Source organism: Haematobia irritans, chromosome 1 (genome assembly GCF_050003625.1).
Source record: "Haematobia irritans isolate KBUSLIRL chromosome 1, ASM5000362v1, whole genome shotgun sequence".
NCBI lineage: Eukaryota > Metazoa > Arthropoda > Insecta > Diptera > Muscidae > Haematobia > Haematobia irritans.
The window spans coordinates 67673299-67686401 of record NC_134397.1 but is presented as its reverse complement, the minus strand read 5'-3'; positions in this window follow the sequence as shown (position 1 = coordinate 67686401).

Below are 13103 nucleotides of genomic sequence, written 5' to 3'. Positions count from 1 at the left end.
TTTTGATTTACTTGCTTATTTTGTGGGAAACCCGATAATAAAAACTGGTTAACAGTCTCTTTAAAATGTCGACGATTAAACTATTTTTAAATCAATCATTCCACAGTACAGAGAAATTAAATAATTAAAGGAACAACAAACCGTTTTACTATTATGAAAATTTTCATACATTAAAATTAAACTTTCTTTAAGCAAAAGTACTTTATTATAAAAACTTATGATGAAAGTTCTTAATACAATGTTTTTTGTGAATAAAAATTATGACCACGTGGAACAGAGAGTAGTTCATTTGAACCCGCTGTTTGGACATTTTGACTTATCCTTTTTTATTCATCGTAGGTAAGTTTTTCACATATCTTGCTGGAAAAAATGGAAACAATAATGAAAATTGTTAAAAATTAACACCATGTAATGAAATATAATTTCTAATTCTTCATTTTAGCTTGTAACTTACCATATTTGGGGGCATTTTATCAAATGGTGTAAGAAATTCAACTTTTCTTTGAAAACGTATCTCATAACATTTGTACCTGAAACAATTAGAGAAATAATGAAGTATTCTAAATAAACTCATAAAACTGTGTTGTTATCGATGTGAAGGATATAATAAAAATAAATATTCTAGTTGAAAGAAAGCCAGAGTTTTAATATAAAACTTACCAATTCTCTATTAAATTGTACGCTGAGGGCAAATATAAAAAGTTGTCCAAATTTATTTGGGCTATTCTGAAATTAAATATTTATTTTTTACATTAAATAAAATTATTAAATAGGTTTCCAAAAAATCGAATGAAAAAAATAATATTATGCATAAAAAACACAAATATTCTGGTTAAAAGAAAGTTAAAGAATCCTTACCAATTCACTATTAAATTACAAGCAAAGGAGTACCAACATTTTTTTCAAATTTTTAAGGGGTTATTCTGAAATTAAATATTTGTTTTTTACATTAAAATATTACATTGGTTTCCAGAAAAAATTGATTAAAGAAATACTTAAATAAGGTATTAAAAACCTATAATTTTGATGATAAAAAGGTCATAAAAACGTAAATATTCTAGTTAAAAGAAAGCCAAATTTTAAAAGAAAACTTACCAATTCTCTATTTTCGAACCCATCTGGAGTTGCTCTGAAATTAAATATTGCTTTTACAACAAAGAAAAACATTAAACTGGTTTCCAAAAAAAATAATTAACAAATAATAATATACATAAAAAATATTATTTTTAAAAGAAAGCCATATTAAAAAAAACAATACTTACTAATTTATGGCTAAACTATACGCTGAGATATAACAAAAATTGTCCAAATTCATCTGGAATTGAATATTAATTTTTTACAATGAATAATAAAAATTTCAATACACTTTCAATTTCAACATATTTTCCTAAATATTCTTAATAACTTTTCTCGAAACTACCGATAAAATATTAATAACTTTCATTTAAAAGGTTTAATAAACAAACACCAATATATGTCTCAAAATTCCAAAATATTCCATGCCTTTATATTCCCTTGTTGCATATTAAAAGATGCAACAGCCCACGCCAACGCCAACTATACAACTGAAGCATGCCAAACAAAACCAAGCAAAGCCAAAACATTCCTACAACAACAAAAAAACATGTGCCTTTATTGAAAACAACACCTCATCCAGCCAATAAACCATCCAAGAATAACAAACACACACAAACCACTAAATGAACCAAAATAAAAACAACCCCACGCTCATGTATACACAACAAAACTCAAGTAACATCATCTTTACATTAATCACATTCCACTATGCCGATAAAGATCTCTGTACTATGCATTAGTTCATAGCATCTGCTGACAATTTACTCTAAGAATAATATTCGTAAAGGCACACCAGTTTATGAACGATGAAACGTTTAACTTAAAATTTGCAAAATTTTCATGAAATGTTATCTACCATTTTTGACGAAAATGTCTATAAATTTAATTACATGTGAACTAAAAATATTTCATTGGGTAATTTTTTACCAACAATTATTAGCTATAGGAATTGTCAGTAAGAAATCGCTATCCACTTTCAAGTTCATTTTTCGTAAAATAATATTTTCTCATACAAAAAAATCTTATAGTAAATTGCACTTATTATTTAGAAAATACTTTACATTTCACAAGTAGTTTTATAGCATAACAAACGAATTTTTAACTACCAGTTAAGAAATTTTTTAAGGAAATTTCCATCGTATTTTGTAGGCCATGAACTAAACGATTGCTACTTAGAATTTGTAAAATTTCCTTTCGAGTAGTTAATTTTCGTTGAAGATACGAAAAATGACCTAAAATTCTGGAAAATTCTTGTAATAAATTATTGTAAAAATCTTCTTAAATTTACGAGACACTTTTTTTTCTGTGTAAGTAACCGGCTACAACGAGGGATTTTGAAATGAAACTATTATTTTTGCACCATGGTGGTGGCCGCATTTACGGTTATAGTTTTAGCTCTCATAACTTCTTTTTAACATAATTGGATTGATTTGTTTCATAAAACCATACCTCAATCAATAGTTCCGTTTGTTCCATTTCTATTTCATTAATGGAAAATCAAAACCAATTTCCTGTCAATGTCATTGCATTTAATTTTTATAATGCATACCATGATAACCGCTCTGCTATGTTTTTTTTTGGTATAATCTCATCAAGTTTTGCATAAATAAAATTAAAACCATTCACTGATCCAATTCAAAACCTTTTGACAAACGAGATACATTTGACCAGGATATTGGGACTAGAATTTTTCTATTGAATAAATTGCAAATTTATTCATACATTTGATTGACAATCTACCTTGGTGACATTGGAAAAGCATTAGGTCGTAATAAAAATGTGAAGTTGACGATAAAATCGATTAGGTGGTTAGAGTGGACAAAATTCTGGTAAAATTTCCTGTACTATCAACAAAGCAAAAATCACCATTAAGAGAATTACTTGCAATCATCAAATTTCTAAATGAACTTGTTTTATTGCCTAATGTCATAATTGTATTAGCAAAAGGAAACTTTTACACACAATGGTAAATATACTGAAAGAAAACAGGGAACGTAAGAACATAACTGGCATATGGAATATATAGGCAAGATGACAGATATGTCCATAGAATGGGTTTCGTTAGCTAACGGAGCACCAACGGAGCTTCATGAAAATGGGGGATAATTATTTTTTTATACCGTCCACTATAGGATGGGGGTATATTAACTTTGTCATTCCGTTTGTAACACATCCAAATATTGCTCTATGTTAAGACCCCATAAAGTATATTATTCTGGGTCGTGGTGAAATTCTGAGTCGATCTAAGCATGTCCGTCTGTTGAAATCACGCTAACTTCCGAACGACACAACCTATCGACTTGAAACTTGGCACAAGTAGTTGTTATTGATGTAGATCGGATGGTATTGCAAATGGACCATATCGGACCACTTTTACGTATAGCCCCCATATAAACCGACGCTCAGATTTAGCTTGCTGAGGCTCTAGGAGAAGAAAATTTCATCCCATTCGGTTGAAATTTGGTACATGGTGTTAGTATACGGTCTCCAACAACCATGCAAAAATTGGTCCACATCGGTCCATAATTATATATAGCCCCCATATAAACCTATCTCCAGATTTGGCTTGCGGAGACTCTAAGAGAAGAAAATTTCATCCCATCCGGCTGAAATTTGGTACATGGTGTTAGTATATGGTCTCCAACAACCATGCAAAAATTGGTCCATATCGGTCCATATAATTATATGTAGCCCCCATATAAACCGATTCCCAGATTTGATAAAATTCTGAGTCAATACTATACCATGCCATCGGCAACTGTTACCACATCCCAGCCAACTTTTTTCACAAAAAAAGAAAATTCGTTTGTTACAAAATTTTTATTATACCCTAAACTAGAGGTGTGCATGTGAGTAATATTCTACTCACGCTCATACACACTCACGACGGAAAAATATTACTCACGCACGAAATTTTTTTGGTAGGACTCACGCTCACTCACACTCACGAAAAGAAAATTTGTACTCACGCACGAAATGTCGTGACTCACGAAAAATACCACGACTCACGAAAAATACCACGACTCACGAAAAATATCGGGACTCACGAAAACTGTCTTGCGAATAATTTTAGGACTAATTTACCTTAGGGACGTGTTTGAAATAGAGGTGTGCACGTGAGTAATATTTTGCTCACGCACACTCACGCACGATATTTTTTGGTAGGACTCACGTTCACGAAGAGAAAATTTTTATGCACACACGAAAATCTTTTAAATGTCATGATTCACGATAAATATCGAGACTCACGAAAAATTTCGTGACTCACGAAAAACCTCGTGACTCACGAATAATTTTATGAGTAATTTTCTTATAGAACCTGACTAAAAACATGATTAAAATCGAGAGCGTTATAAAACTCTTAACACCTAGGATGTTAGGGAGCCACCGTGGAGCAATGGTTAGCATGCCGACTTGCATACACAAGGTCGTGGGTTCGATTCCTGCTTCGACCGAACACCAAAAAGTTTTTAAGCGGTGGATTATCCCACCTCAGTAAAGCTGGTGACATTTCTGAGGGTTTCAAACCTTCTCTAAGTGGTTTCACTGCAATGTGGAACGCCGTTCGGACTCGGCTATAAAAAGGAGGTCCCTTGTCATTGAGCCTAACATGGAATCGGGCAGCACTCAGTGATAAGAGAGAAGTTCACCAATGTGGTATCACAATGGACTGAATAGTCTAAGTGAGCCTGATACATCGGGCTGCCACCTAACCTAACCTATGATGTCAATAAAATTATAAATTAATTCAACTCGTAAGCATTTTATGTTCGTAAGCGGGATTATTTTCGTGAGTGTTTTTTTTTTCGTTACTCAGGCACACTCACGACGATATTATTTTCGTGACTCACGTTCACGCACGACATTTGACTGGTTAATTACGCACACTCACGCCGTTGCCGTCAGCGTGACTCACGAATGAGTCACGAAAATTTTCGTGAGTCACGACATTTTCGTGTCATGTGCACACCTCTACCCTAAACCACATAGTGGTCAGGGTATGATAACTTTGATCTGCCAAAAAAGTGCCTACTAGAAATATTGATTTTAGACCCCATAAAATATATACCGACTCAGAATCACCACCTGAATCGATATAGCCCTTGGTGTCCGTCTGTCCATGTATTTGTTGTTCGCAGGATTACGGTCGCAATTATTAACCGATTTTGATGAAAAATCGGATCAAATTTAGATATAGTTCCCATATATATGTATAGGCAGGTTTCGATAAATGGGGTCAAAGTGCTCTAATTTACTCACCGATCAACGTCAAATTAAACACAAAGTAATCTAATTTACCACCCTTTAAGTGTGCAAAATTTCATCGAAATCGGTTTAGATTTAGATATAACTCCTATATATATGTAGCGTCCGATTTTCCCAAATTTGGCCATAAGTCCCTTATTTATCAACCGATCTTACTCAAAGTTGGAGTACTCTAATATTCTATAGTATTTACTGTGGTATCAACTAAACCTGCAAAATATCATCCAAATCGGTTCAGATTTAGATATAGCTCCCATATACGAGTACACTTGTAGTTTGGTCAATGCATGGTTTTAAGCTGAAATCAAAAACAACAACAATGATTAAAGAAACAAGTATATACAGCAGTAAGTTCGAACGATCTAACAATTTAACTCCTTAGGTTTGTAGAAACCGTAGTTTTTTTTTCCGATTTGCCTGAAATTGTAAATATTCTGGTATTTAATGCTCACAAAAACGTTTTTATCGGTCCATTTGGTAATGCCTCCATAGAGACCGATTTCACTTCTTGAGGGTATAGAAGGCGCATAGATCATAAAAATTGATTGAAACTCAATGCAAAATTTCCAGATTTTACTTCTCGGGTGAAAATCTACAGATTTAAGATTTCACATCAAGTCATTATTTTATAATTTTCTTGCACACTTACAAGAGATGTTAATGATTCCTCTAAAACTCAAACAAAAATGGTTCTTATAAATCCAGAATCTGATGTAGTCTTCATAGGTAAAATCTTTAAATTTATCTTCGTGAAGTGTACTGGTTGAACTGCTCTGCTTGATTTGTCCTCAAACCCCCCTGAAATTTCAAAGGAAACCCTAATATTTGATTCATGGTGGTAGGTAGTTAAGATTCGGCCCGGCCGAACTTACTGCTGTATATACTTGTTCGACTTCCAATTTGCCACAAGTATGGGTTTTGGGTCAGAAGAGAACCCTATTGATTTTGGAATAATCGGTTACGGTTTAGATAAAGCTCTCATATATATCTTTCCCCCGATTTTCAATCACACAGAGGTCAAAGTTGGGAGTAGAATTAATATTGTAACTATGCATGCCAAATTTGGTTGAAATCGGTTCAGATTTAGATATAGCTCCCATATATATGTTTTTCTGATTTCGGCAAAAATGGCCAAAATACCAATAATTTCCTTGTAATTTCCTTGTAAAAGCGCCACTGCTAAATCGAAAACTTGTAAGAATGACTTAAATTTTTCGATACTTCTATCGAGCGATAAACCATAATTAAACTTTTGCGAAGTTGCCTAAAAATTGCTTCAGATTTAAATGTTTCCCATATTTTTAGTAACATTGTTTTGCATCCCAGGGCATTTTGCATTAAGTCTATAGTTTTTGTAAAAGTCTAACAAATTTTGTCCAGATGTAGTCAGATTTAAATGTATGTATTTGGGTCAAACCTTTATAGTTAGCACCCAACATATTTGACGGATTTGATATGTTATCGAAAATGTGGATCTACAAAATGGTGCTGGGTATAATATAGTCGGCCCCGCCCGACATTAGACTTTCCTTACTTGTTTTGTATAAAAAATTGACAAAATTTTATTTTATATAGGAAAGTTTGTAAAATATTTATATTGTATAGACAATTTGTGAAGTACCCTTTAGTTGTGGAGGAATATCATATTTGGTAAAATCTACCAAAACATCAAGAATTTTACCAATCTACCAAAAAGTAAGAAATGTACCATTTTTTTGCAACTGTGATGTTTAGTCGTAGCATTATCCTATGGTGGGGGTATACAAACGGTTGATGGTTGATTATGTTTCATAAAATTCACCTGATGTTTTAAATATTATCAAGTAACCCGCTAGGTTAGGTTAGGTGGCAGCCCTATGTATCAGGCTCACTTAGACTATTCAGTCCATTGTGATACCACATTGGTGAACTTCTCTCCAATGTGGTATCACAATGGACTGAATAGTCTAAGTAACCGGCTACAACGAGGGATTTTGAAATGAAACTATTATTTTTGCACCATGGTGGTGGCCGCATTTACGGTTATAGTTTTAGCTCTCATAACTTCTTTTTAACATAATTGGATTGATTTGTTTCATAAAACCATACCTCAATCAATAGTTCCGTTTGTTCCATTTCTATTTCATTAATGGAAAATCAAAACCAATTTCCTGTCAATGTCATTGCATTTAATTTTTATAATGCATACCATGATAACCGCTCTGCTATGTTTTTTTTTGGTATAATCTCATCAAGTTTTGCATAAATAAAATTAAAACCATTCACTGATCCAATTCAAAACCTTTTGACAAACGAGATACATTTGACCAGGATATTGGGACTAGAATTTTTCTATTGAATAAATTGCAAATTTATTCATACATTTGATTGACAATCTACCTTGGTGACATTGGAAAAGCATTAGGTCGTAATAAAAATGTGAAGTTGACGATAAAATCGATTAGGTGGTTAGAGTGGACAAAATTCTGGTAAAATTTCCTGTACTATCAACAAAGCAAAAATCACCATTAAGAGAATTACTTGCAATCATCAAATTTCTAAATGAACTTGTTTTATTGCCTAATGTCATAATTGTATTAGCAAAAGGAAACTTTTACACACAATGGTAAATATACTGAAAGAAAACAGGGAACGTAAGAACATAACTGGCATATGGAATATATAGGCAAGATGACAGATATGTCCATAGAATGGGTTTCGTTAGCTAACGGAGCACCAACGGAGCTTCATGAAAATGGGGGATAATTATTTTTTTATACCGTCCACTATAGGATGGGGGTATATTAACTTTGTCATTCCGTTTGTAACACATCCAAATATTGCTCTATGTTAAGACCCCATAAAGTATATTATTCTGGGTCGTGGTGAAATTCTGAGTCGATCTAAGCATGTCCGTCTGTTGAAATCACGCTAACTTCCGAACGACACAACCTATCGACTTGAAACTTGGCACAAGTAGTTGTTATTGATGTAGATCGGATGGTATTGCAAATGGACCATATCGGACCACTTTTACGTATAGCCCCCATATAAACCGACGCTCAGATTTAGCTTGCTGAGGCTCTAGGAGAAGAAAATTTCATCCCATTCGGTTGAAATTTGGTACATGGTGTTAGTATACGGTCTCCAACAACCATGCAAAAATTGGTCCACATCGGTCCATAATTATATATAGCCCCCATATAAACCTATCTCCAGATTTGGCTTGCGGAGACTCTAAGAGAAGAAAATTTCATCCCATCCGGCTGAAATTTGGTACATGGTGTTAGTATATGGTCTCCAACAACCATGCAAAAATTGGTCCATATCGGTCCATATAATTATATGTAGCCCCCATATAAACCGATTCCCAGATTTGATAAAATTCTGAGTCAATACTATACCATGCCATCGGCAACTGTTACCACATCCCAGCCAACTTTTTTCACAAAAAAAGAAAATTCGTTTGTTACAAAATTTTTATTATACCCTAAACTAGAGGTGTGCATGTGAGTAATATTCTACTCACGCTCATACACACTCACGACGGAAAAATATTACTCACGCACGAAATTTTTTTGGTAGGACTCACGCTCACTCACACTCACGAAAAGAAAATTTGTACTCACGCACGAAATGTCGTGACTCACGAAAAATACCACGACTCACGAAAAATACCACGACTCACGAAAAATATCGGGACTCACGAAAACTGTCTTGCGAATAATTTTAGGACTAATTTACCTTAGGGACGTGTTTGAAATAGAGGTGTGCACGTGAGTAATATTTTGCTCACGCACACTCACGCACGATATTTTTTGGTAGGACTCACGTTCACGAAGAGAAAATTTTTATGCACACACGAAAATCTTTTAAATGTCATGATTCACGATAAATATCGAGACTCACGAAAAATTTCGTGACTCACGAAAAACCTCGTGACTCACGAATAATTTTATGAGTAATTTTCTTATAGAACCTGACTAAAAACATGATTAAAATCGAGAGCGTTATAAAACTCTTAACACCTAGGATGTTAGGGAGCCACCGTGGAGCAATGGTTAGCATGCCGACTTGCATACACAAGGTCGTGGGTTCGATTCCTGCTTCGACCGAACACCAAAAAGTTTTTAAGCGGTGGATTATCCCACCTCAGTAAAGCTGGTGACATTTCTGAGGGTTTCAAACCTTCTCTAAGTGGTTTCACTGCAATGTGGAACGCCGTTCGGACTCGGCTATAAAAAGGAGGTCCCTTGTCATTGAGCCTAACATGGAATCGGGCAGCACTCAGTGATAAGAGAGAAGTTCACCAATGTGGTATCACAATGGACTGAATAGTCTAAGTGAGCCTGATACATCGGGCTGCCACCTAACCTAACCTATGATGTCAATAAAATTATAAATTAATTCAACTCGTAAGCATTTTATGTTCGTAAGCGGGATTATTTTCGTGAGTGTTTTTTTTTTCGTTACTCAGGCACACTCACGACGATATTATTTTCGTGACTCACGTTCACGCACGACATTTGACTGGTTAATTACGCACACTCACGCCGTTGCCGTCAGCGTGACTCACGAATGAGTCACGAAAATTTTCTTGAGTCACGACATTTTCGTGTCATGTGCACACCTCTACCCTAAACCACATAGTGGTCAGGGTATGATAACTTTGATCTGCCAAAAAAGTGCCTACTAGAAATATTGATTTTAGACCCCATAAAATATATACCGACTCAGAATCACCACCTGAATCGATATAGCCCTTGGTGTCCGTCTGTCCATGTATTTGTTGTTCGCAGGATTACGGTCGCAATTATTAACCGATTTTGATGAAAAATCGGATCAAATTTAGATATAGTTCCCATATATATGTATAGGCAGGTTTCGATAAATGGGGTCAAAGTGCTCTAATTTACTCACCGATCAACGTCAAATTAAACACAAAGTAATCTAATTTACCACCCTTTAAGTGTGCAAAATTTCATCGAAATCGGTTTAGATTTAGATATAACTCCTATATATATGTAGCGTCCGATTTTCCCAAATTTGGCCATAAGTCCCTTATTTATCAACCGATCTTACTCAAAGTTGGAGTACTCTAATATTCTATAGTATTTACTGTGGTATCAACTAAACCTGCAAAATATCATCCAAATCGGTTCAGATTTAGATATAGCTCCCATATACGAGTACACTTGTAGTTTGGTCAATGCATGGTTTTAAGCTGAAATCAAAAACAACAACAATGATTAAAGAAACAAGTATATACAGCAGTAAGTTCGGCCGGGCCGAATCTTAAATACCCACCACCATGAACCAAATATTAGGGTTTCCTTTGAAATTTCAGGAGGGCTTGAGGACTTGAGGACACTTCCCGAAGATAAATTTAAAGATTTCATCCATGAGGACTATATCAGATTCTGGATTTATAAGAACCATTTTTGTTTGAGTTTTAGAGGAATCATTAACATCTCTTGTAAGTGTGCAAGAAAATTATAAAATAACGTCTTGATTTGAAATCTTAAATCTGTAGAAGTAAAATATGGAAATTTTACATTGAGTTTCAAGCAACTTTCATGATCAGTGCGCCTTCTACACCCTCAAGAAGTGAAGTCGGTCTATATGGAGGCATTACCAAATGGACCTATAAAAACCTAATCCGATACACGTTATTGTGAGCCTAAAATACCAGAATATTTACAATTTCAGGCAAATCAGATAAAAACTACGGTTTCTAGAAACCCAAGGAGTTAAATCGGGAGATCGTTCTTATGGGGGCTATACTGAAATATGGACCGATGTTCACCGTTTTCGGCACACCTCTTTATGACCCGAAAATACCTCTAGATTTCCAATTTCAGGCAAATAGGATAAAAACTTCGGATTCTAGAAGCCCAAGAAGTAAAATCGGGAAATCGGTCTATATGGGGGCTATACCAAAATATGGACCGATACTCACCATTTTCGGCACATTTCTTTATGGTCCTAAAATACCTCTAGATTTCCAATTTCAGACAAATTGGATAAAAAATAAGGTTTCTAGAAGCCCAAGACCCCAAATCGGGAGGTCGTTTTATATGGGGAACATACCAAAACATGGACCGATACTCACAATTTTTGGCACACGTATTTGTGGTCCTACAATACCTCTAGATTTCCAATTTCCGGTAAATTGAATAAAAACTGCGATTTCTATAAGCCAAAGAAGTAAAATCGGGAGATGGGTCTTTATGGGGGCTATACCAAAATATGGACCGATACTCACAATTTTTGGCACACGTATTTGTGGTCCTACAATACCTCTAGATTTCCATTTTCAGGTAAATTGAATAAAAACTGCGGTTTCTATAAGCCCAAGAAGTAAAATCGGGAGATCGGTTTATATGGGGGCTATACCAAAATATGGACCGATACTCACAATTTGTGGCACACGTATTTGTGGTCCTACAATACCTCTAGATTTCCAATTTCAGGTAAATTGAAAAAAAAACTGCGGTTTCTATAAGCCCAAGAAGTAAAATCGGGAGATCGGTCTATATGGGGGCTATGCCAAAACGTGGACCGATACTCACCATTTTTGGCACACCTCTTTACGGTCACAAAATACCTCCAGATTTCAAATTTCAGGCAAATTGGATAAAAACTACGGTTTCTATAAGCCCAAGACCCCAAATCGGGAGGTCGGTTTATATGGGGACTATATCAAAACCTGGACCGATACAGCCCATCTTCGAACTTGACCTGCCTGCAGACAAAAGACGAGTTTGTGCAAAATTTCAGCACGATTGCTTCATTATTGAAGACTGTAGCGTGATTACAACAGACAGACAGACAGACAGACAGACAGACGGACAGACGGACATCGTTATATCTTAGAATTTCTCCCTGATCAAGAATATATATACTTTATATAGTCGGAAATCGATATTTCGATGCGTTACAAACGGAATGACAAACTTATTATACCCCCGTCACCATTCTATGGTGGTGGGTATAAAAACAAGTATATATGGCCGTAAGTTCGGCCAGGCCGAATCTTATCGAAAGACTGTCATCCTCAATCGAATTACTTAGGTTGTGGTATCTTAAATCGTTTTCTAAATTGTAAGTTAGTCCATACGTGGTATATATTAGACAAAAAAGGTATGTGTAGGTAAGTCTACAAATAATTACGAATCGATATGGACTTTTGCACTGTACGTAGGGAGCCAGAATTGAAATATGGGAGTCGCTTATATGGGGCCTATATTCAATAATGAACTTGATATGGACCAATTTTTGTGTGATTGGGGATCGATTTATCTAAGGACTATCTATAACTATAGACCGATATGGACCTAGTTAGGTATGGTTGTTAACAGCCATATATTAGCACAATGTACCAAATTTCAACTGACTCGGGTGAAATTTGCTCCTCCAAGAGGCTCCAAAACCAAATCTCGGGATTGGTTTATATGGGGGCTATATATGATTATGGACTGATATGGACCACTTTTGGCCATCACGTACCAAATTTCAACCAGATCAAATGAATTTTTCTTCTCCAAAAGGCACTGGAGGTCAAATCTGGGGATCGGTTTATATGGGGGTTAAATATAATTATCGACTGATATGAACCAATTCCAGCATGGTTGTTGGATACCATATACTAACACCACGTACCAAATTTCAATCGAATCGGATGAATTTTGCTCTTCCGAGAGGCTCCGGGGGACAAATCTGGGGATCGGTTTATATGGGTGCTATATATAATTATGGACCGATTTCGATCAATTTTTGCA